The sequence below is a fragment of the Arvicanthis niloticus genome, chromosome 2 (genome assembly GCF_011762505.2).
Source record: "Arvicanthis niloticus isolate mArvNil1 chromosome 2, mArvNil1.pat.X, whole genome shotgun sequence".
In the NCBI taxonomy this organism is placed as follows: Eukaryota; Metazoa; Chordata; class Mammalia; order Rodentia; family Muridae; genus Arvicanthis; species Arvicanthis niloticus.
The window spans coordinates 86,553,955-86,579,688 of NC_047659.1; positions in this window are offsets into that span (position 1 = coordinate 86,553,955).

The following is a 25,734-nucleotide window of genomic DNA, read 5'->3' on the forward strand; positions in this document are numbered from 1 at the left end:
ATCGTTTTTATACTCAACTGAAACTTAAAAAGTTTTATTTATGTATAAGATAGACAGTCTAGATCAATCTCAGCATTACTCACAGGATCAGAAGACCAGTTGATGGAAAAGCACAATTGTTTTTGAAGGCATTCTCAAGAGTTACCTTGTCACAATAGGGACCTGTTATTCTGTTCATCTCATCTGGGCTTCTATTGTAGCACCCAGGGATTTTCAAAAGCATCTCGGTATCTGTGGGTCATCATAAGAAGGCTAGAGTTGTGGTGAAATTGTCCTTGACTTTCTTCCATGAACATCAGTGTGCATCTCACTGTGGCTTCAAGAATATGCTTAAAAACCTCACTACCAGGGTGCAGGAAAAGAATATGCCTATATAATGCTCCTTGGTAAGACACCCAGTACCACACAGGTCTGCTCAAAAGAGTCTGCTGTTAAATTCCCTGCTGAAGTCATGGTGAAGTTTTGAGTAAGAACAAATACAGATTGGGAAGATAAATAGAAGACTCTATCTCCAACTCTTGCAATATGGAAACTGAAAATGTGGCATGTGACGGCAAAGATATTTTGAGTGGAAAGGTAAAGATAATATACCTAAAGGTGTAGCTGGCTACATGTTTGAATTTCCCTATTCCTTTTAATTATCAGCCTTCTCTGTGTTACTTTTCGGGGAATGTGACCTTTTAAAAAGTGAAAAGACACCAAAATGTTATACACTATATTGAGGCAGTTTATCAAAATGTCACCCAACAGTGGACGCCCATTGCTAACAAGATACTGTGTTTCCTTACTTAATTGCCCAGCTTACTTAATTACCTGTGTCATTGGGTATCTATTGATAGATTTCTCTAAGACCAGAAGGAGAAGGAGAAGGAGGAGGGTAGCAGGAGGAGGAAAAGCATTTGACACATTGGCACATAAGAATGTGAGGAGATGATATAAAGTAAGGGAACCTTCTCCAACACGAATTATTCACATATAATAAAATGTACCTGCATTTACAGATCTACTGTTTGTAGGAGATTCTCTATAAGAAAGACAACCCAAGTCTGGATAATTGCTTATTACCCATGCCATTGTATTGTCTAAAAGTTACCCTGGAATGAAGCTCAGCATAAAAAAAATGTAAAAATAAAAAGGAAGCATCCTGGAAATTACTCATACAATGTGATAGCCACATGGCCGAGTCAGTGAGCTTTGGATGAACTATAAAGGGTTTTCATTATTTAGATCTATGAAAGCAAAGGAAACAGAGATATATCCAATAGTGTGAGGCAACGGAACCAGGAAATTTATAAGAAGGCTTAAGCAGTACGTTTAATTTAAAATGTTGACTCATGTTCAAACTATGACATTAAAAGCCCCCTCCCTGGCTGTAGTAGTTTTCATCCTGAGGTCAGGAAGAAAAGGATGCAAACATCTCAAGGTTTTTAGACAAAATATTTCCAGTGATCCCTTGTTTTGAAGCTCTCTCCTTTTTGCTCTTATGTGGACTTGAAAGACAAATTCCGATACATTCTACAATCAGTGTTGAGGCTTCCCCGTCCCTGCCTCAAATATTACATCAGTCTTCTTCATTATCCCTAGACTGAAGCTATAATTCACAATTAAGAAAGCCTATGCGAATTTATGCCCTTTAACAATGCTAATAAAGAAACCTAACAATAAAACACAATGAGGCTCAAACTCAGTTTCTTGAGTTTTTTTTTCTAAAAAAAAAAAAAACAAACTTTATTTTTTGCAGAAATAGTCAATCACCAACAGATATGAATCATTTCAGATATGGTCTGCAACGTTCACTAAACTTGAAAATGTATATTTGATTAAATTCTGAGTTCCTGAGAAAGAAATCTGGACATGTCTAATCTGGATTGCCCTAGTCATTCTCAAAAAGGTTTTACTCAGAGAGCTCCTGAGTACACTGGTCAAGGTTTTGAACTGCTCAACTCTAGACACTAAAATCTACTCAGGATATTTCCTCAGTGTTGTCTGATTTAACTTAGCAACCCATTTTTTTTCATCCTGGGACAGTTGTCCTTTGACTCTTCTTGAGAGACAGTGAAGATACAAAGCTCAGGCATGAGATCCCTGTACAGCTGCCATATTTTCCCTCACCTGGAAGGTGTGGCCAATATAGAGCTCACATCACTAATTCTACCTAAAATTACCTAAAAATGGTCACTGTTACTTCTTAGTTTAGCTTTATATCTAAACCACTAATCCATTTTGACAATTAACTCCACATTCCAAAGATGGAATAGTCCATCTTTGTATATTTTTGTTATTAAACAAAACAAAGAAATAATAATAATAGTCATGAGATGAAAGTATTTGCTGAGAAATGTGGGACCCTTTAGTGAATTATAACTTAGGAGTGTATTGTGAGTTCTGATACAACATATATGAATCTTTTCTCATTTTTTTTTGATCTAGCTGTTTTCTTTGAGTCCTGTTGGACAATTAAAATAAAAATCAATGTATAGACTAACATGAGCAAAACAGATGAAGAAGGAACTTCAAACTCCCCATTTCCACAAAACACTAGAAAACAAAACCAATAAATGCTTACCAGGTAGAAAAACTACATTTTTTTTTAAAAAAAGTCCAGTTGTTTATCACATGTCCAGCTCACAGTCCCCATTCTTTAGCCTAGCATTAAAGGTGGCTGTGTGCATTGCGGGTGTTCATTGCTAGTATCAGGAAAATAAATGGAAGATGAGCTCAAGGAAATCTGCATCGTAGCAATTTTTCAAAAGCCAAAGAGAATCCTGAGGCAGCAAGAAAGAAAAAACATATAATATATGAAGAATCTTCAGCAAGACTGACAGCCCAGAAAGCCAGGCATGGTGGCACACATCTTGAATCCCAGTACTCAGGAGGCAGCGGCAGGGAGATCTCTGTAAATTTGAGGCCATTCTGATCTACAAAGAGAGTTATAGGACACCTGGGGCTAAAAACAAACAAACAAACAAACAAAAATGAGTTGACAACCAATGTGTCATGAGAATACATAAGAGCCAGAAGCACTGGGACAACATATTAAGGGGTTCACTAAAAATTACATATTTATCGATACTACCCTTATAAGTGAAAAATTAAGACATTGTCATGTAAACAATGTATTTTCAGAGTTAATTACAAGTAATTCTTTCTAATAAGAAAGCCCTATAGGCAGTGACTCAAAGCCATGTGAAGAAATCTGCAGTGACACTAAGAGGCAGCACATAGGCAAATACAAAAGCCATCATTATTAACTGCTTGGGTTTGTGACGTGTTTCTACTTCAATATGATTTAAAAGAAAATAAATATGATAATTATTAATCAAACGCTGATTGTAAAAAGATACAAGTGGTTTTACAAACATAAAATGTAAGGGGGTTACATTGAGCTAGAGTTGTACATTCTATTGAGAACAAAGATTTGTGATGAAGATATCCTATTTAGGACTAAGTGCTCATTCTCTGGAAATTGTCTAATTGTGGCTCTATATGTTAATTCCCATCTACTACAAGAAGACATATAAAAATCAGGTAGTTGCCGGGCAGTGGTGGTGCATGCCTTTAATCCCAGCACTTAGGAGCCAGAGACAAGCAGATTTCTGAGTTTGAGTCCAACCTGGTCTACAGAGTAGTTCTAGACGGCCAGGGCTATACAGAGAAACCCTGTCTCGAAAAAACAAAACAAAACAAAACAAATCAGGTAGTTAAATAGCCAATGTTAGTATTTATCAACAATTATTTTAAACTCAAATGATAGAACTCCAATTAAGAGACAGTTTGGCATAATTGAGAGAAAGCATGAGCCACAACCACTGTCTATAAGCATTTCACACCAAACCAAAAGTAACAAATAGATCAAAACTGAAAGAATGAAGAGACTTGACAGCCAGAACCAAATCCCCTTGTGGTGCATGGCATTCTACTTGCTGCTTTCCCAACAGTGATAATATTGAGATAGAAACTCAGATGACCATCAGTGGATAAAGGATTGTGCATGCGTTTGCCACTTTTCTCATAGAAATAACAAAACGCCTGATAAAATTAGCTTAAGGTAAGAAGAGTCTGTTTTGGCTCATCATTTGAAGGTGACAGCCATCATGGAGGTGAAAGCACGGCCACAGGGACTTGAGGCAGTTGGACACACTGTGTTCACAGTCAGGAAGCAGAGCTAGAAGCTTGTGATGCTTAGCTCACTTCCTCTTTTTTATTCGGTCCAGCCCTAAGCACCTGGAATAATGGTACCCACATGTAGGATGGATCATCCCACATCAGTTAATCCAATCTCTATATATTAACAGCCTTGTCCTCTGTGTGATTCTACCAATTTGACAATCAATATAAAACATCAGAATGTGTCCATGTTGACCTTCTCTTAAGCAATAAAAGAATAAATTGCTTATACATTCTCTACCATGAGTAAAACTTCAATACTTTATGCTAAATGACTTATCAAAATTGAACAGCATCCCCTTTAGATAAAATATGCAGAATTAGATAAGTCCACAAGGATGGAAATAAGATTGAATGTCACAGTCTTAGGAAATGCAGTAGCACTAGAGACTGGCTTGAAGAATCTCAGGTTTCGTTTGTGGTAAGTGTTTTGTCTGTATACATTTCTTTGCTCTATCATAACAATACCTCAATTTCCAAGATGTCTGATGCCATCATTTGACCTCCATTGGCACAAGCTTGCATTCAGTGCACATACTCACATACAGACAAAACATTCATATGCATAAAATAAATACTAGTATAGGAAGTATATCAAAACAATGTAAAACAAGCAAAATACAGAGTCTAGTGTTTCCAAGCACACTTAGTGCAAAACCTCAAGTAGTTCATTATAAATATGTAAGATCATCCACTTCTTAGGAGTTTGAAGAATGGAAATACAAAGACTTAAACACAGTGCCTGTCATAAAGAGGACATTGCATCTAGTAAGACACACTGTTGAAATTACAGTTAAAAGTGGAAATTATTATTAAGTCATCCCAAAATTAGATCCTTTCTTAAATACTCTGGAAGTAAGGGGGCTCACCTTTGTAATTTCTTGTTACAGTGAGAGCCCAATAATGAAGATGAGGGGCATGTCCCTCTCATATATAGAAGCCCATAGTACTAAGAGAGAAGAAAATAGTAAGACACACCAAATGAGTTACAAATGTAATGAAGAGGTATTAATTTAGCTAGAGAACCCTGCAAGGTTCCTGGAAGAAGTGGAGAAGAAGATGGTTCAAACCAGTGGATATTACAGATGAAACAACTGCTTGAACAAGTAACAGGTTGAAAAGTAAGAGGTCCAAGAAGTTAACTGCAGGGGAGCTTATAGTTCCCAAATGAAAGTCATTAAGGAGATGCTTCAGCTAGTAAAATGTCTGCTGCAGAAGCATAAGGACCCACACTTGGATTCCTAGTACCCATGTTGAAGCCCAAATTGGTTTTGCACAGCTTGTAACGCTAGTGCTCTATCTGCAGAACTCCTTGGCCAGCCTTCCTAGATGTTGGCAAGCTCCAGCTTCAGAAAGAGACTGCCTCAAGAGATAAGCAAGGGAAACATGCTCAGTGTCAACCAGCGACATCCGCACACACACCACCTAGACAGGAAACTCAGAAAAGAGTTTATTTGTGGCTTATAGTTCCAGAGGCTTAGAATCCTTAGTGATGAAACAAGAGGCAGACATAGCAGCTGAAGCTAGAAAAAAAGAGCTCATGTCTCAGATCAAAAATATGAGGCAGAGGAAATGCACTGGAGACAGCATGAAATTTGAAACCTCAAAGCCTGCCCCAGTAATGTATTTTCTCCCAAAAAGCCACACCTCCTAAGCATACTCAAGCAATGTCGTCAAATAGGGACCACATATTCAGATGCTCAGAATATGAGTGGTATACCATTCAACACCATCACCCTCCTCAACCCCATACACACATTTATTTTTAAAGATTCTCAATGGAAGATTACATAATACAGGTAGATGCCCAGTCTTCATCTAAAAGTTAAGTGAAGCACCTAACAGTATGGGGGTCAGAGCAGCAAGTGAGATGACCAGTGCACACAGAAACTTTCATAAATCCAGGGTCCTGTACCAGCAGACCTTGCCAATTAGGTGCTTTAGATAAAGTTTTATGGGTTATAATAATTTTATTTTAATCCTATAATGCTTGCTTCATTTAAATTCAACTAGCTATTCAGGTGGTTGTTAGACAGAACTGAGATGTCTATGTGCAGAAATAAGTTTTTCATCTCTAGAACATTTTCCTATGAAGAAAAAGTATTCATAAGTGACCTTCACTTATTTTTATTCATGAACCACAATTGGTACTGATGTGGAATTCTGGAAATCTCTGTCATTCTTAGTAACACATTTGAAGTAAATAAAACTTTGTAGACATGTGTCATTAGCCTTTCTAACAACCCTGCTTCCTGAAAGTGTGGCCATGAGAGAGGTCTGTTGATCCAGGGGACTGGCAGAATTCTCACAAAGGTTTATTCTTGCTGCTTGGTTCTCTTCTTTGCTTCTTTACTGCCCAGGCACTGGACTTCATTTGACTTGGTTGTCCTTATTGCTAATCCAGCCTCTGTATTCCCTCCATGGGTCCTTCCTCACATCCACAGTTCATAAAGCAAGAAACCTCTTTCCAAGCTCATGGGAAGGCAGAAAGACAAATATCCTTAGATGTCTCTTGCTTTCAGTTTTAAATTTCTTGTGTGTGTGTGTGTGTGTGTGTGTGTGTGTGTGTGTGTGTGTGTCAGAGAGAGAGAGGGGGGGAAGGGAGGGAGAGAGGAAGGGAAGGAGACAGACAGAGACAGAGAGACAGAGACAAAAAGAGAGAGAGACACACACAGAAAAACAGAGTTAGAATTTTATTGTACTTTACATATAAACATTGGTTATAGTGATGAAAAGCATTGTCTGGGAAGTGGAATGGTAGAACACATAAGTCATGCTGTGATCTTTAGGGAGGCAGATGTACTAATCTTATATTTACAACATGTCATAAGTAAGCCACTAAATAGGCTAAAAGGCCTAACTAAATTTTGAGTAGTAGGGGCAAATGCAATAGTAATTCTTTGGGATGATATTTTTCCCCTAATCAATAGTAAAAATGCACTTGGTTTCCTGCTCTCTAAATGTAAGTATTATTTCTTGAGTTCTAAAACAACATGTATAGAGCCAGACTAAGGAATAAATGCTCATATGGACTCGGGGGATGGATAGAGCAGGAAGTGAAAGCCTGATGACCTACTACAAAGGTTGAAAAATTAGAAGAGAAAAATCCATTTCTAAACAAGAATAAAAACTTCCAGCTAAGGCTGACAAGGATTGTCTTGACTCATAAGACACCCCCAAATATCTGAAGGTGATCCATGATTCATAATGTCAAGCACACATTTCTTGATGGAAATGGTAATTAAATATAAGAGGTATGAAATTACATGCAAACCCACATATAACAGCAAATGAGAGGAACCCCCACACTATGGAAATTACCTAAAGCCCTCACCATGAAAGTCCCATTCTTTGTGAAATGAGGTCACTTGTATCATGTATCTTTTTCCCTAATTCAACCCCCTTTATCTCTTAGAAGTATGTCATTTTCTAATAAACTGTCCTGTTTCTGGTGCTATGAGTTTCTGTCTAGTTGGGGGAAAAAAGAAATTTTCTGGAGGTGCCCATAAAACCTTCATATCTGTGGATAGCATCTTCTCACTCAGGTGCACCTGATCTTAAAATTCCAAGTCACCTTGTCTTAAGCTGAGTATATAATTTTCCCCTTGGAAATATTGACATGTTCTATTATCTGATACTTTTTTGAACTCAAGATATAGTACATTCATTTTAATTGGTCAGCACTCTTTGTTAAAGAGACAGACTCCTTACCTAAATTAGAGTTTAGAATAAATAGATAGTACAAAACAAAATATAAACTATTTAACAGTATAGACATAGGAAGCTGTTCATCTTTGGAAATATAGACAGACAAGAACACAAAAGAAGATATAAAGGACATTATTTTATATGTGACTGATTAAATCAAATTTCAATTTTAGAAATGTGATGGTCTATTTTGTATGAAGCCCAGGAAATGGAAGTCAAGAGTAAGAATTATTAGGCATAACTTTTTAATCTCCTAGAACATGCAATCTTCATAAACATCTTCATTTTTTCAGGGCTATATCACTAATATTAACTGAAGTATCAATCAAACAGTAGATACAAATGGTTTTATGGCTGATTCAGTGAATGGGGAAATGAAAAACTATTTTATGAATGTACTATCTCTTCCAACAGAGAAGATGGCTGGGGATCTTTAGCACATGTATGATAGCTGAGGCCTTGGTGAGTTCTGTGGTTAGGTTGGGTTTTGTTTGTTTGTTTGTTTGTTTGTTTGTTTTGGTTGGTTGGTTGGTTGGTTTTGTTTTTGTTTTTAACAGATATTGTCTCATCTTGGAGACATAGTAGTTTTATGATCCAAGACAACTACTGCTTTCTCAGCTCAGGCTGCATTGTTCCCAGTTACTACAGCTTAGATCTGAGATGACCCCACAAGTCTCCAGTTTCCAATGCTTGGTCTCAGGTTTGTAGTGTTACTTAGAAAGCTGTGAATCCTTTAAGATGGAGGACATAGCTGACTGGAATAGATTATTGAAGGCCTGGCTTTTGAAGATTACACCTGACCCTAGTTCTACTCTAGTTCTCTCTGCTTCTTGGACCATTAGCAGGAAATCGGCTGGACCACATGCTCCTACCAACATAGAGTCACTGCCACCATCGAGCTTTCACCATATAATGGACCAACTTATCTCTAAGCATGAGCTAAATAAGCCTATCTTTCCTTATATTGCCTTCCTCCAGAGTGTTGGGAACAGAACTGCAAAAGTAGTTGATATGTCCTCCTCTGAGTTTTCCATAGAATTAGAGAATCATCACTATCAGAATTTTTATCACCAAGCTATAAAATGCAGCTTTGGGCACTAACCCAAAGAACAATATTCCCATAGCAGATCTGTAAAGAATTCAATAGATTTAAGTGTACACAGAGGTAAACTGTAGATATAAAGTCCTATATTTCAATATATGAGTGCTTTAGCAATTCTGTTCCAGAGTAGAAACTGACTTGATCCAATCCTATTATAAGTTTCAAACTATTTGATTAAAACATAAGCTGACATCTGATCTTCAAGGCTTCAAAGGCTTGACTTAAATATTTTCTTAGAAAATTCAATTACATAAGAACTTTCCAACTGTTCTAAACTCAGGCCAAGGCCCTATTAAATATAGGGCTTCATATAACAAGTAAGACAGGTTTTGAAAAACTGACTCCCCATGGCTGATATCTTCAGAGATTTACTGGTTGTTTGTTTGTTTGTTTTTGTATGTATGTGTGTTGCAGAGTTTTCTGTAACCGAGACTGGGCTGGAATTCACAGTGTGGCTGAAGCCAGTCTTAATGTCCAGACCTTCCTTTGCCAACCACCTACATGTTCTGAGACCAACTTTACTTAAAATGAAAGCTAATTTGTTTAAAATGAGGAGGATACACACACAATTGTTAGAATTTTAACTTTTTTCCACTCTTTCACCATCATAAATTAGAAAATTCTATCGAATACTCAGTAAATGATAACAATGTATTTCACCCAAGGTCCCAAAGAGAAGTATACTACAATACAAAGTGCATAGTTAAACAGTGTAACCTTTCCTGGCTTCTATCTCCAGTGCTCAGTATAGACAGGTACCATAGTACAGTCCAGTAACTCCAGCTCTTAGAAGCTGGAGGCAGAAGCATCAGTAGTTGAAGGTCATTCTTAGTCACATGAGGAGTTCAGGCTACCTTAAATGAATAAATAATAGACCAGAATGGCCAGACCCAGCTACACCATTTCTATATGTATACCTGAAGGAGTTGTTGCAAGCTAATAAATAACATAGATATCTACACATCTATATTTTATGTAGTATGAGTCACAATAACAAAAATATAAAGTCAGCTATCAAAAAATGAATAAAGACAACTTGATATAGACATAGAGATAGAGATGAATATAATACATATGGAGTTTTATCAAACTATACACACACACATGTGGATTTCTATGTAACTAAGAAGAAAAAATAATTCATTTGTAAGAAATTTTATAGAACTGTAAGTCCTCATGATGAGCAAAATAAGCCAGACTCAGAAAAACAAATGTTAGATATTTTCTCTTATACACATAACCTAGATTTAAATATTATATATAATACATATTTAAATGTTATATATACACACATATATGTATATATAATACATATATGTGTATATATGTATATGAGTATATATACTCATATATATGAATATATATTATATAATATATATGAAATATATATTAGAAGGACACTGCTTGGGAAAAGAAAAAAAGGTACCCAGCAGGGGGAGGGAAGTGGATAATAGAAGTGGGTGAATATCATCACAGTACATAATATCAGTGTTTGAAATGCCATAAGAAAAATATGATATTTGCGCAATGATTATACATAGGGAAAGAGAGTATATGGGGCTCTTTTAAAACAGGTATAACTGATGTTTAAGGAGGAATCCAAAGAACAGTAACAGAAGAACAAGAACTCCTTGTGCTGTTCTGTTGGCTCAAAGAGAGCTACGACTGCGGTCAGAAACTGCAGAGAAATAGCATTTTTGTCTCTGGAGAATGATCACCGGAGCAGCTGTGGCTTGAGGTAGAGTTTTCTCACCTCTCCTGCTGCATTAATCTCTGAGCTGAAAGTTGGGGCAAGGGAGGTGTCACAGAGTCTGAGGAGAATAGCCTTCTAGTGCACAAGGTGAGGCAAAAGAGAAATGACCCAGTCTCTGAAAGGACAGAGAGGCAGTCTTTTGGCCAATGGAGAGAGTGATATTACCAAGGCCTCTGTATAGTACAGAGACTGGCTCCTTCCTCAGATAAATCTTTTACTTCCAGTTTTTGAGTCTTCCCTGACAACAGTGACTATAGATCATATTCTCCAATTTATCTCTACTAATGGCTTTCTTTATACCAATGGTTCGCAAGCTGTGGGCTGTAACCCTTTTGGGAGTCACACTTCAGATATCCTACATATAAGCTATTTACAGTATGATACATAACAGTAAGGAAATGTAAGATTCCATCTCTGAACACTTTGCTATAACTCCTGTACTAGATACTGGAAGATATTAGCAAATATGTTTTATATATACACATATGCAAAATAACCAAGTCCATACAATAACTACTCTGTTGATATATCTATCATCTCAGGGTTCAAGATGGATTATTCAGTACCAAGTCTATTGAACAGTTAAATTAACCTACATTCTGATAAAGCCAATAATTTTATTTTTTAACAAATTAAAATTTATATAACTTGAAGACTTTAATGTAATAAATGACCAAAAATATGAGTGATACAGCTGGGTCATGTAGTCTATTATGGTCATGATGATTATTGCACATATTTCATTATTTTTTAGGGTAATCTGAGCTATAATTTGTATGGATAAAGATTAGATATGTGTGTGTGTTATGCTAGATCATAAGTGAGGTGTATTAGGGTGTATCTTATTCATAAAAATATTTTGAACATAAACAATTTAGATGCTGTTACCAAACTTTATTGAAAAGATTTTTTGTATAAAATTGTTTGATCTCCTTACCCTCACGTGTATGTACATGTGAGTGTGTGTGTGTGTGTGTGTGTGTGTGTGTGTGTGTGTGTGTTTAGGGGAAGGAGGTTTCTCAGAAAATTTCCCAGAAGTGTGTTGCCATAAATGGTAACACAGATGTAAGTGGGATCAAACTCCATTTGGGAACATCAAAGACCAACTCAGGAAGGCAAGTGATATCAGATCAGTCAGTTCATTAAATAAACACTACTGTAAAGCATAATCACTAACAGGAATTTCTCCTTCAATACAATAAGACTGGAAAAATGCTAATTACAACTGTATTAAATACAGAGTATGCTATACACACAAAGCTACAATAAAACTTGTATCTAGTCAGGTTAAATCTAGGGTATGTACCCAAATACAAGTTATGCAGAGTCTGGGGTCAATTGTATGCTTCTGAACTTAGGAGCTGGTAAATGTCAATCTTCTTCTATTCAAAAGTGTATCCAGGGGAGTTTGAATACATAATATCAAGGGTGAAAAACTGCACATGCTGAATTCTTCTTCTTTCCCCATTTCTTTTTTATAACTGAAAAGTATAGTTCCCATTCTTTACCTAAAGACATGCACTCTGAAAGACACTTACATTTTTTGTCAAATGTTAACATTTATTTTATTCTATTGTTACATTACAAAATTAGAACCTAATGAACTAAAATGATTTTACCATATGAATGATTCAGAATATCTATTTATTTATCTATCTATCATCTATATAGAAAATATGTATATATGTGTATGTTTGGATAAATGTAAATATGTTAATCTTGAAAAAATAAACATATCTTTATTTCTAACCCCCTAAATCAAAATTATACTCTATTACTAAATTTTTATTCAATTTGTTCATAATGAATATAGCTATTTTCACTTACAGACAATAAAGCTGTATTGCTAGAGGTGGTCTTAACTGTAGTAATTGAACACAATGCCTCTAACATACTAGGCTACCTTTCTAACACTAGGCTATGTCTTCAGTCCACAACAGTTGAAAACAGATTTCTGAGTTCGAGGACAGCCTGGTCTACAGAGTGAGTTCCAGGACAGCCAGGGCTATACAGAGAAACCCTGTCCGAAAAACAAAACAAAACAACAACAACAAAAAAAAACTATTTAAATCTCTTTAGATTAAAAAAAAAAAAGCAAGTGGCAAACTGCAATAATAATTAATCTGAAGATGCTTCAGCTCCTTGGCTGAGCTGGTGACTCTGTACTGTACAGGAGACAGGTCTTTGGAGGCCCTGGGTAACAGAGGTGTGATGCCCCTGCACAGAAGCTCTCTGGCCATGACTTTTGCACTTTTTATACTTTTTGTGTTAGTTGTTTGTGTCTATGGGAAACCCTAGTACTTTCTAGATGATACTTGTATTGGTCTGTTGTGAATAGCACCTTGTCCAACCGATTCTCACTCTTCTGTAAAAAAACACCAACACATTTGGAAAACTGTCAAATTGTGAGTCTAAGGATTCAAACAATGCCTGGATATTTTAGGTCCTCTCAATATTATTTTCAATCAGTGACATTTTTTCTTTCTAGTATATTCTAATTTCAAAGTAATCTCAAGTAACTATGTGCATAACCAACTTAGTGCTCCTTTCTTTTAGGGTTAATATTAGAGTGACTACATCATTTGAACAAATAGTTTTGAAAGCTAAAGGAAAACTATTAATAATTACTCAAGGGCAGCAAACATAAACTAATAATGGACAAGCCAAACAAGGACATTTGTTCATCCTAATTATAATGGTCAATATGAACTATTTTACAGAATTTTTTCTGGATTATTTAAAGATGTTTTGGCTGTGATGGCTAATCCCATGTGAATGGATCTTTGAAGATGAATCATGCTCCAGGTGTTTGACTTCACTGCTTATTATTTGAGGGTTATACACAATGCTCTCTGACAGTTCATGAAAGTTCACAGGTACACTAATAATCTTTAAATCCTGAGATTACGAGCTCACACAAAGCAAAGAAATGTCTTTAAGCTCATCACAACTCCCAGAAATAAATTCTTTTAGGGCTCATCTCATTAAAACTTTGAAATTTGGGGTAAAAATATAGTATAGGAAAAGAACAAAGTAATGTGACTAGGGTAAGTACAGATAAAGAACTGCAGGACCAGCATCACATCACAGGTGCCTAATTCATAGTCCTTACACATCAAACTGACACACATCTTTAATTACTGAAGATCTGTTCTTTCCCTTGAAACTTTGTTGTTCATGACAACTACTGCTGCTCATATGTAAAATTGAGTAGCTTATCATAGGCCATCATTGCCCCTGAGAACCGTAAAAAACGTCACATGGACTAAAGAACACTAGAATGTCAGAATGCTGCTCAAGCAACTAGAACAAGACAAAAAAAAAAAAAAAAAAAAAAAAAAAAAAAAAGGTGTCCAAAGAAGAGAAGGACAAGTATGGAGAGTAAGCTGGAGTTCAGTAATTATTTCTCTCTCATTTTTTTTGGACATTACTGGATTCTAGGAGCAGAGTAAACAGCTGAGAATATAGGCATTGTGTTTATGAGGTATAGAGAAAACAGCCATTTCTGGAGAAGAGAGAGAAAAAAATGAAAGACCAGAGGGTTTAAGATGTTGATCGTGTAAAGGGATGAGGAATTGGGCCACTGAAATACATATGGCCTCTCTTTCAAGATATTCACTGATTTCTGAAGTTATGGGGTTAGAGCCATGTGAAAATGGGCTGAGTAATGTTAGTGGCCAGAAAATGACCTTTGTGTCTCACTTTAATTAGGACAGAGTATGTAACTCACACAAAGGGACAGTGGTGAACACATAGGTTTCTAGAATAGCAACCATGGGGTAATCAAACAAAAAGAAGAATAGAGAAGTAGAGGAGCCCTAAGGTTTACCAGACCTGCAGTCCCACCCATTTCTTATGCCTGGTTGAAGCAACCTGATGATACTTCTGTTCTCTTTACCTTATAGAGGAAATGTATTTCTAGTCTGTATCATCATATAAACAAAAAGCTGGTGATTTTCTCTCACTAGGGCCAAAAACATGTAAGATAAAACAAGCAGGTGAACCAGATACTGTAAATATTTAAAACATTATTAGGAATTAATAGAATGTTAAAAACAAAACCAAAAAATATGATGCCGGATGGTCATGCCTATAGGACGAGCTACTCAGGAAGTGAAGACAGGATTATTACAAGTTTAATAATGTCTGACAGAGGCCGGAAGAGAGCATCAGATCCCCTAGAGCTGGACTTAGGGACTGACACGTAAGCTGCCTGACATGAGTACTGGAAATAAATCTTAGGTGATCTGTAAAAGAGTTACACACTTGTAACTGCTAAGCCATCTCTCTGGACTCCCAAAAACTGTTTTCAAAAGATGGATCATCACAGCAAAGGTTGAGATTAGGGGTTGCGTGGATAAATTAATTAAATTAATTGTGTAAATTAAAACTCAAAGAGAAATCATAATGAAAAAATAAATATTTTAAGACATACAAAAATGCATAAGACATCACAGATTAAAGGCCTTGAATAATAAAAAATGTACTATAAGCAATAGCTGAGAGTAATGACTGACTTTAAAACTTATATATATTAACTTAGTAACCATTAACAAAGCTATATACATTTGAGAAAACAAAGCACAGAAGATTTACTACATAGGAATGCTAAACAATATATTCCTTGAGAAGCCAGGTTATACTCCTGGAAGTCCCTCAGACTCCTTTTCAGAGTCTTTTGAGGATGTTTTCCCCAGATTGATACAGCAGTCTGTGCTGCCACTACCCATCTGAAGACCCACATGTGTGCAGTATTTATTCAGTGCTGCCACATTCAAGATCTAAATAATGTCCCTTCCTCCTTTAGGCATTTAAAGTTTTCACTATCAAAGTCACTTTGTGACTTAATGTACTGTTTCTAACAGCCCTTGTTAGAGAAGCAACAAGAATTCTGTGCTAGTGGCTCCATACTCACAGCGTGCTAACTGTTTCGCTGGATAGACTCTGCTGCTCATAGATTTACAGCTCACAGTTTTCCCCTAGGCTTCTGTCTGGAGGGCTTATGGATTGCAGCAAAGAACTCCTCCGTAATATCATCACAGCCATAAAAAGGCATGTTTCCCACCAATGTCAAACATTTCAACAACTAGGTACCTATCTCCTTTCTTGTGTGTAGCACCTGTCTTAGTGGGTCTACCATCCAAAACCCATTCAGATGCAGGAGTTATTTCAATTATCACTTCTTTTCTGCAAAATGTCTTTCTTATCTCATTGTCTAAGTGCATTTTTACTTTTGACACTGAGAGAAAATATAGTAGATTTTATAAATGCAATCTCTGAAATGACATAGAACTTGGTTTCATCACGGCTCAGTCATTTGTGAGCTGGGTGATTGTGGTAACAGCTGTTATGTTCAACATTTGAGGTATATATGGGAGTGTCCAACATAGACTTGAAGAAGACAGAACCTGAATTTATAAATAATTGCAAGTTATGTGGAGTGATGAACTTTTAATCACACTTAAGTTGATTCCTCTGGCAAAAGTTTAAGGTGTTTGTTATACAGAAACCAAGTAGATCCCATAGCCTAAGGAGGAACACAGATGCAATAAACTATTGTAACTTTTCTTTAAGGAGATTTGAGCTAATTAAAGGAAAAAAAAACTTGTAATCTTAGAAACTAGGTAGGAGGCAGGTAGAAAGCATAAACGGCATAGATTGTGTGTATACTCCAGTACATGGAAGGCAAAGTCATTCTCCATAATTGGAAAACCAATGAAGAAAGTAAACTGCTTCTCTCTGGGTATTAGAGTGATATAGTAAATAAATTGTGCAACATTTAAGAGTATTAATTAGATTATATAAAGTAAGATTAATTAGAGGGACAAAAATAATTAAGGGACAATTAAAATAACATATTATGATAGTTAGGAATAAGAGATTTGAAATGGACTCTTAATTCTACAGTCAGAGCTCATTGATTTTAGAACCTAGCCCATGGTGAACTGAAAGGGAGCATTGTAGCCAAACTAAAAAAAATGGTGGAATTAGGATAGCATGATCTAATCTGCATATTCCTCTGCCCTGCTCATTGAAACCTACAAACTCTCCATGGCCTTGGGAGCAATTTTTCTTGACTCCTTCCACTTTGGCAGCTCTAGATACAATCACCAACTCTGAAGGCATCAACACTGTCCCTGAGATACATTTCTCTTCTTGTTCCTTTAACCTCACAATGGGGATATTTTATTCCATTATTGGTTTGGGTTCTTTGTTATTCTTTTCTTGTCTTCTCAATCTCTGCCCCCCATCTTTGGGAGAAATTCTTTCCTAAAAGAATGATCTGGGGAAAAGCTGTCTTATATTGAGGCTTATAATGAAAAGGTGAACAATATGTAAAGATCGAAAGAAATGAAATCAAACTATTATCTAATAGGAACATACTTATATTTAAACACAGTAAGGTACCTTTTAGAAACAGAAACCTCATCAGTCCTCTTGACCAAGCTTTGCTAAATAAAATGACTATCTAGCAATTGAAGAAGAGCAGGCATAAACAGAACCATAGACGGGAGATGAACGAGGAAAGAAGGGGAAGGAGGACTATTCAGTCAAATCAAACTGTTGATTACTTTGTATTTCTCTACCACATCACCTCTGCTCCAGTCTTGGGTTGCTGAGTCTGAAGCAGAGTATAAAAAGAGCAAAGCACTATTGGTCTGCGATTGCTGGTTCCTCTTGTCTACGGACTGACCTGCATGGGCTAGTAATAATTTAATATTCCAGACTTCTGTTTGGTAATAACACATGTAGTTGAAGAGGTGCATTTTTGATAGAACAACACACATATTCGCACCCCAAATTTACCATGTACTTGGTGTTATGAAGCTTGTATCTGTATTTCTTCTGATGACTGTTAGTCACTTAGGACTAGACAGGGACACAGTAGTTAGAAAATTACCCATGATGATCTATTTTAGCTTGCTATAAAACCTTGTCATTGCTTTTCTGGTCAAGACAGGTTGACGACTTGGTGGCAAATTTTTGTCTCTATTTACATTTATCTACATCCTCCACACTATAGCAACTTCCTGGATTTTAAGAACATATTTAGCAATTCAGACTATGATTAGCAAAGGCCCAGGACCCCATTTCCGATCCTGACACTGAAAGAGGTCGCTTCAGATCAGAGGCTGTCTGAAGCCCAGACATAGCTGGCAGAAACGGTACAAAGCCCAATTAACATCAGGGTAACACTGTGGTCCCTGAATCATCCAAGCAAAGAGTAAATTTTTCACAAGTCATGTTTAATTAAAACCCCAAATTTCTGACAATAACTCATGCTCCCAGGACCTTCCAAACCCTCTAGATTCAGAACACAGCCCTAAGATTTGAACTATCCTTAAGATGCTGAATGGAAAGAACTCTCTATGCTTGCTCAGATTCATTCTAGGAGTGGCCAAGCACCCTGGCTTCAAGCTCCAGTGGCTCTATGGGTATGAATTTCTTTCTCCATGATCAGCATGGACTGGATAAAATCTGAAAACCCTCCATAATATATGCTAAGCACATTCTGGCTCATTTGCATATAAATCGTCACAGCTGACACATTCTAAAGATTTCTAAGATGCCTCTTAATAAGCATTTTCAAGCCTCTTTTATTTTTCTGTAAACATTCTCTTTAATCTCAGGCCCTGGAAGGTTCGCATTTGGTTTGAAATGGTGAGCCTAAGAATTCTACGCAGATTCTGACAGGCCCAAGCTCCCTCAGCCCTACTTTTCCTCCTCAGCAATCCACTCAGAATCTCTGGGCCAGACGGATGAAGAGTCCCAGCTGTCAACTCATGTCTCCCATTGGTATTTTATACTCATTGGCTTTAAAAACAAGAGTGTTTTCATGTTTAAAATGCTCATTTACAAACCGTTTCTCATCTCTCGAGTCCCTGCAATGTTCCCTTAGAGGCTGTGTTGCTCCCAGGGGAATTTTCTCTGGTTTAAGAATTCAAAAGGATGGAGGAGCAGGAAGAACAAGCCACCCCAGAGGACAAGCCTTCCCTTAATCTACTCAGACCAAGGAACATTTCACAGCTAGCGTCATGAAACAAAACAAAACACGACAAAACAAAAAAACCAAAACCACAAGGCTATGTAGAGCCTCAGAGGAAGCTGTATATGACACTAAAAATTCCTCCCAGAGACTCCAAGTAAATAAGCATAAGGTCCCCGCCATTGTAACCCCCACAAATCACCTCTTTTTTTCTGCCTCAACTAATCATTTCCTTTGTTATTTTTCCTAAAGGTTCTTCAGAAGCACATTTTCACTCTCTCTTAAGAGAGATCATCAGAGATGCTGTACATTTCCCTACCTGCACACAAGTGAATACACAAACTCAGATGACTAAGTGTGCCGTTCATAAATCGTTTCAGCGATGTCTTTTTAAAAAAAACATTTTTCTTATCTGAATTCAAATACTAATGAAATTCAAGTGAGTTTTGTTTGGTCATTTTTTCCTTTTATTTTTCTTTTAGCAAAAAAATGACCTTTTTTCATAAAATATATTACGGCTACCGTTTCACCTCCTTGACTTGTCCAAAATCCTCCCTTTCTCCCATTTCATGAAAATAGACACCCTTTCTTTCTCTTGTTAGAAAACAAACATGGCATCTAAAGAATAATATAGTAAATAAGACAAAACCAAACAAATTAGAATAGGACAAAACCAACAAACAAGCAAGAACAAGAAACAAAGAGCAGCACAAGGAACAGTTTCTTACATTGGCCTCTTCTGTGACACATATCCATGGAGCCTTCTGCTTGGAGTACACAAATACATATTCAATCAATTAATGCAGCATTGGAATGTTCCATTGACTGATTCACTGTGTGTGTGTGTGTGTGTGTGTGTGTGTGTGTGTGTGTGTGTGTATGAGCATATATATATATATATATATATATATATATATATATATATATACACACACACACATATATATGGCTCACTGTTTTCTGGCCTCTGAGTAGGCTAAAATAAAATTAATTATATCAGTAAAGTAATGTTGTCTGCAAAGTTTTTACATGACATGTGTGTATGTGTGTGTTCAAATGGACACGTTCTGCTGTGTTTTCTTGAATTAGAGGTCTCTCTCTCACTCAACTACATCTAGGCAGACATTCAACAATCTCCAGCAATCCCCCTGTCTTTACCAACCTCTCTCAACAGAAGTTACTAGTGTGCCCATTTCTGCCTAGGTTTTTCTCTGGGTGCTGGGGACTTGAACATGATTCCTCATGCTTGGAAAGCATGATTTTAGCTGCTGAGCCTTTATAACCTATGTTCATATGGGATCTCATTTTTTTTTTCAGAGATATGCATTCAGTTTATTTGTAAGCTATGTAAGTTTCAATGTTAAAAATGCCCAGTCATCTTTCCTTCCTGCTTCAGTGATATAATCATGAAATTATGTTCTTAGAAAGGAAGTTGATAGAAGTCACTCACCCTCTGCATTTCTGAGAACACACTGAGATAGCTTCTTTCTCTCTCATCAGCCGTGGACTAATTTTTAAGGGTCAAATAATGCAACAAAGTCAAAAGAATATAACAAAGATTTAAAAACTCATGAAGAATAACAGATGAGAAGCCTGTTTCCTCTCCCACTACTACTCAGAGGAGAGCTAGGCAGAGCTGGAGCTTTTGCTTTTTCCATGGGAACTACAGTGTCCTGGTGGCTGCTCTGCTCCCCTCCTTTGCTCCCTTCCCTCTGTGGTCTCCACCTCTGAGCAGAGGAAGCGGCTCCAGATCTTGCTATATCCCAGCCAGGAAGCAAAGGCAAGGAAGGAGAGGAAGTGCTATAGTTTTTGTGGTCAAAACTCTAAGTGTCAGTTCTTGTTAATTTAAGTACTCATCAGGAAAAAGACCAGGAAATATAATGTTTATCTGATTTGTCACATGCTGTACTGAAATTTATAAGTGAGTTCCTGGGGAGATTACATCATTAAGCTAAAGGAACAGTTGGACAGTGGAAGAAAATTAGCACTTTCAATCCTGCTGGGTATCCTCCATATCAGGGAGGGAGAATGGTAAAGAAATTGTTCTAAGTGGAACCCCAGGGTAAAAACTTTATCTATGGGCCTGTGTATATTGTTGAAGGAAATATCATGGAGTTCTGTTTCTGTCTGAACTCCCCTGGAGCACTGTTTCTGTCTCAGTACCTATATAGCCCCTACATATCTTAGTCTTCAGAAGTGAAAAGCTAAAATTATTTAACAATAAAAACTCTTAAACCAAAAATTATGGAGCACAAAGGGAAAAGAAGGCAAAAGGTGCAACTTGCAATTGTCTCTAGACCAGTGGGTGCCATGAAGACAGTTCCAATGGTGATGTCTGACAGTGCTCCAGAGCCAATGTGAACATAGATTGGGACTGGTCTGGGTCTAGTTTCCATAGATCTGGGAGATGACAGTGGGCAGGAAGAGTGATTCCTGTGGAGAAAAACAGCAGATGACAACTCACAGAAAGACATCACCTAGAGTAGATGACATGGTAAGTAGAGCTGTAACCCACAGATACACTGCCTGAAAATGCTGAGTTGGGCAGAATCTACTGATCAGAAAGAGGATCTGGGCTCTAATGCAAACTACAAAATTAGCATCATGAAACTAGCAAAGACCCCTTTAAAAACTATAAAATCAGGAACTGAAGAGATGGCTCAGTAGTTAAGGCCACTTACTGGCTGCTCTTCCAAAGAACTTAGACACCAAAATGGCACCTGAATACCATTTGTAACTCCAATCTCAGGAGATCTGATACACTCTTGTGGCCTCCACAGGATACATGCATACAGGCAAGACACTCATGCACATTAAATCAATATTAATATTAATCAGTATTTAATATTAAATAAATTAATATTAAAAATATGTAAAATATGATAAAACATATTCCTTTTCTGTCCTTTTTCTTTCCCAAAATACTGCCATGTTACACTATTTTTTGTGCATGTGACTCTGTAATTTCAGCAGCATATGGTGCTTAAGATAAAAAGATAAAAATACAATACCATTGGCTCTTATGACTAAATTATTTGTTGAGAAAATTATACAGTAATTCAAAGGACAGATGTTACAATCCATCCTTTGGTAGGCTTTTAAATAGATTGTAAAGCTAGAACCCCAAATTTGCTTCTTCTATGATTATTATAAAAGCCAAACACCATGAAAACAATTTGTTTTTTTTCACATAGAAGACTAATTTTTCCTCTGTCAGTAATCCTATCTTCAAAATGACAAAAACAAAATAAAACAACAACAAAAAAATTCACCTGTATGTAAATGTCTTGAGCTGCATGGAATGCAGACTTGTAGGTAAGAGTCAGGTTGAAATTCATCCCATGCACTCTGAAAGTACTGTGTTCTACCAGATGAGTTAAAGTGGGGGCAGAATGCCTGAGCACATTTGATTTTCCAGTAATTTAATGTTGATTCTGGCATTCAATCATTTTAAAGCATGACTAAAGAAGGTAAAACTACTACAGAAATTCACAAGTCCAGAAACCTTTGTGCAGACAAATCCTCAGAGCTACATCTATATGCATTTTCAGTCTATTATTGCCAGCAGCTACCCCTGCCCCCAAGCCTTTTGAGTGCTGTGTGATTGCAGAAGCTGAAGAATGGAGAGGTCCTAAGTACCAATTTTCTATTTGAAAACCATCCAGTAGACAAGCTTCTCTCTCTTCCTTAGGACTGTAACATTTTTCAAAAACCTGAAGGGAGAAAAAGCAGGAAAGGAGAAGTGTATACTTCTATTCCCCGGAGGGCAGTGAGATGTCTCTAGAGTAAGTTAGTGGATTTTTATATATTTATCACTCTCCCATAATGTTAAGAAAGACTTCTCAATCTTGACAGTACTGGGATGGGAGAGGGGCAGGGGACTACCAGTGTAGGATGAAGTCTACAATGACCTAGCTTCTCTTATGACTTAACTTTGGAGGAAAATGCTTCAGGAAGCTCAAGGTTTATTGCCATTTTTATCATTTGTATTTAGTATTTTTACCCATAAAATGTCTACCCTCTCTCCCTTTCTATGGCAAAGCGATTGGCCTAGTGGTCATTCTGGGATAGAAGGGAGCACAGCGCATAAGCTTTCTATTCTTCTTTCCCTTGTAAGACTACAAAGTTCTCATGTTATAATTTCTTCCGTCCCCCCTTTTCTATGCTGGCAAAACCTGCTTTTCACTTGTATTAAAACTGTCAAAACTGCCCAAAGGGAAGAAGTATATGTTTCCCCTCGGTACTGAGAAGACTGGAGTAGCATATTTTGGCAGTTTCAGTGTAGGTGTGAAATTTTTCACACAGCTCTACTAGGGAGGTACACAAGTCTGGCCCTGTTGAAGTATTTGATATTTCATGGATAGCAATTTCTTTAAAAGGTATGGCCTAGGGCTAAATTAAAAGATGGGGATTTAGACTAGAAATGATAGCATTCCGATGAAACAATTGTCAATTATGTGAGAGATGCTGTTACATATTTGGAAAACAAATGGTGCCCCTTTAAATTTCCCCCATGGCAAGTTTATTATGAAATAAAGACTTGAAGTTATTCATCAAAACTATATTTTAGCTTCTATAACCCACCATATAACAATGCAGACGATATCAGACTGAGAGGTATTGATTTCACATGAAAGTCTATCAGTTAGTGAAATGCAGAAACCAATAATAATGCATTGCCATGGGTAAGTGAAAGATCTCTATATGCTATTTTATTTTTACATTTAAGGCAATTAGTGGCGCTTCTGCATCTAAAAAGGAATGGCACATATTCATGAAGATTTTAAAAATTCAATCAAATCAATTACATTGATTTTATATTCCATATAAGCAATAGACTTGCATTAGATTTGACACATCTTGATGACTATAAAAGTAAACATAATTTAGCTAGACTAAATTCTCTGCATATCTTTCCCTAAAGATCTGAATGCACAAATATGGATATAAATATTGATTTATTTTGCATGTAATTTATAACCTAACCTATTGCTGAGTTTTCCTCGTAATTTGTTTAACAACATTGAAAATTTATTGAGATAAAATGTTGACTGCCTATCCTCTGATTTTTATTACAGCTTTTGAATATCAAGTTAGTAATTGATCAGACACAGAAATTATAATTTTTGAATCAGGTAAGATGTATATAGTGAGTTCTTAGGCCTTAAACATCAAATAAGTCTTTAAAAAATTTATTTTCATGCATTTATTTTACTTAATAACTCATGATACCTGAAATAATTACTGTTTTCTATTCATAGATGATGACATTAAAAAGTCTCATTTGCAGTCATAAACTCTGCTCAGGCCTTGTGAAGACGTTGACGTTCATCTCATAGAGCATGCAGAAATTCCTTGTGTTTTGGTCATGTAATCAGTCTTAGAGTTATGAGGGAGATTCTAGGAAGGAGAAATAAGTTCTCAACCTTTGCTTCAATTATGTTTTTCTCAGAAAAAAATATATTTTATAACTACTAAAAATTGAAAAGTGCATTCTTACAGTAAAATCAAATCAAGTTTTCACCATGATTTTCCTTTAAATGAATTCTATCTTTCAGCTATAGAGAAGTGTATTCTTTAAGGTAATTTGGATAGTTTTGTATGTTTGTTTTTATTTCTCCCTAAGGTGTCTTTGTTCTGGAGGTATTTTCTTTTTTTTTCCCTTTCTTTCCTTTGAGATAAATTCTGGTTATATAGCTCAGACCAGCCTGTAAGTAACCACATAGACCAGGTTGATCTCATACTTTTGATCCTCCTGCTCCAGTGTCCCATTAGCTGTAATGACTGATTTGTCTCATTTACCATGGGTCTTGGTTTCAAGGTTTCCAGACTTAAATCTCTCCAATTTTTAGTGTGATTGTGCCAATTTGTTATCTCTTTTCTGCTTTTTGCAGTAACTAATAGCTTTTATCTTTAGGGTTTGGTCCCACCTTTCCTTTTCCTGCCTCATACCCTCTCCTCTCCAAATTTTCTTCTGTTACTTGTTATTTTTGTAAAGACTTTAAGCTATTGTGATGAAGAAGCCAGATGAACCCATAGTGTGGAATTCTGATGCTTACATGGATCACTGGTGCTTAGAATGATCAACTTGCAGAGCCTACATACATAGACGTTCTCATCCTTAGGAATCCCAATATTCACCCCATGCAACCATCAAACCAACAGCCTAAGAATCAGGCAGGGAATTTCTCAAATGCTCCAAATAGCTGCACATCACTGCAGATTATGACTGCTTGGATTTAGGGAACATTTTTTTGGCTGGGGAAACATTCCAATGGGATAGATTAATCTATGTAAACCACATAGCTCAGCTGAAATTGCTGTTCGGCATTCTAAATTGCCAGCTCCGTCTCCTTTCTGCACAAAAATGCACATTTCTTCCTATAATAAAGATATTTTATAATAGCAATAAGGCAACTCCAGGGTGTGTGGTTATCGCGAGATAATCATACCCTAGAGGGATTATAGACACTTGGCTGTGCCTCATAACACCCCATGTGTGTGTTTATCTCATGATAACCACACACGCTTTTGTGTCTTATTGCCTAATTATCCTCTTCTAATGCAAAATACTAATTTTTTGTCTGAAACAATATGTGCAAGGATGCACGGCTAACAATCACAGGGGGACATTGACAAACAATGCTGCCCCCATTTCAGATCTATTTCTCAGAAGAAAATTGATACACGAAACACAACTTCTCAGAGTGATCTGTGAAAACCCATCCATCTTGGAGAGAGAGCTGGTCCTGAAAAGACTACACAAGCTGTCTCCTGAGCATCCACACTGGATTGGGCCCAGTGCCACTGCGATGGGTTAAGGACCTAGGAAGCTCCACCCCTCCTAGGGACCACTGACAGTTTAGGGTTGTGGTGGGGCTGGGGGAGTTGGCCGTCATTTTATTATAAATGTAGTTGCTAATACATTCTCTTTGCTCTAGCAAATGTATCTTACCCTTAATGAGACAAGAAACTGAACTTGGCAGGTCACACAAAGAAAAACATGAAAGTGGAAGG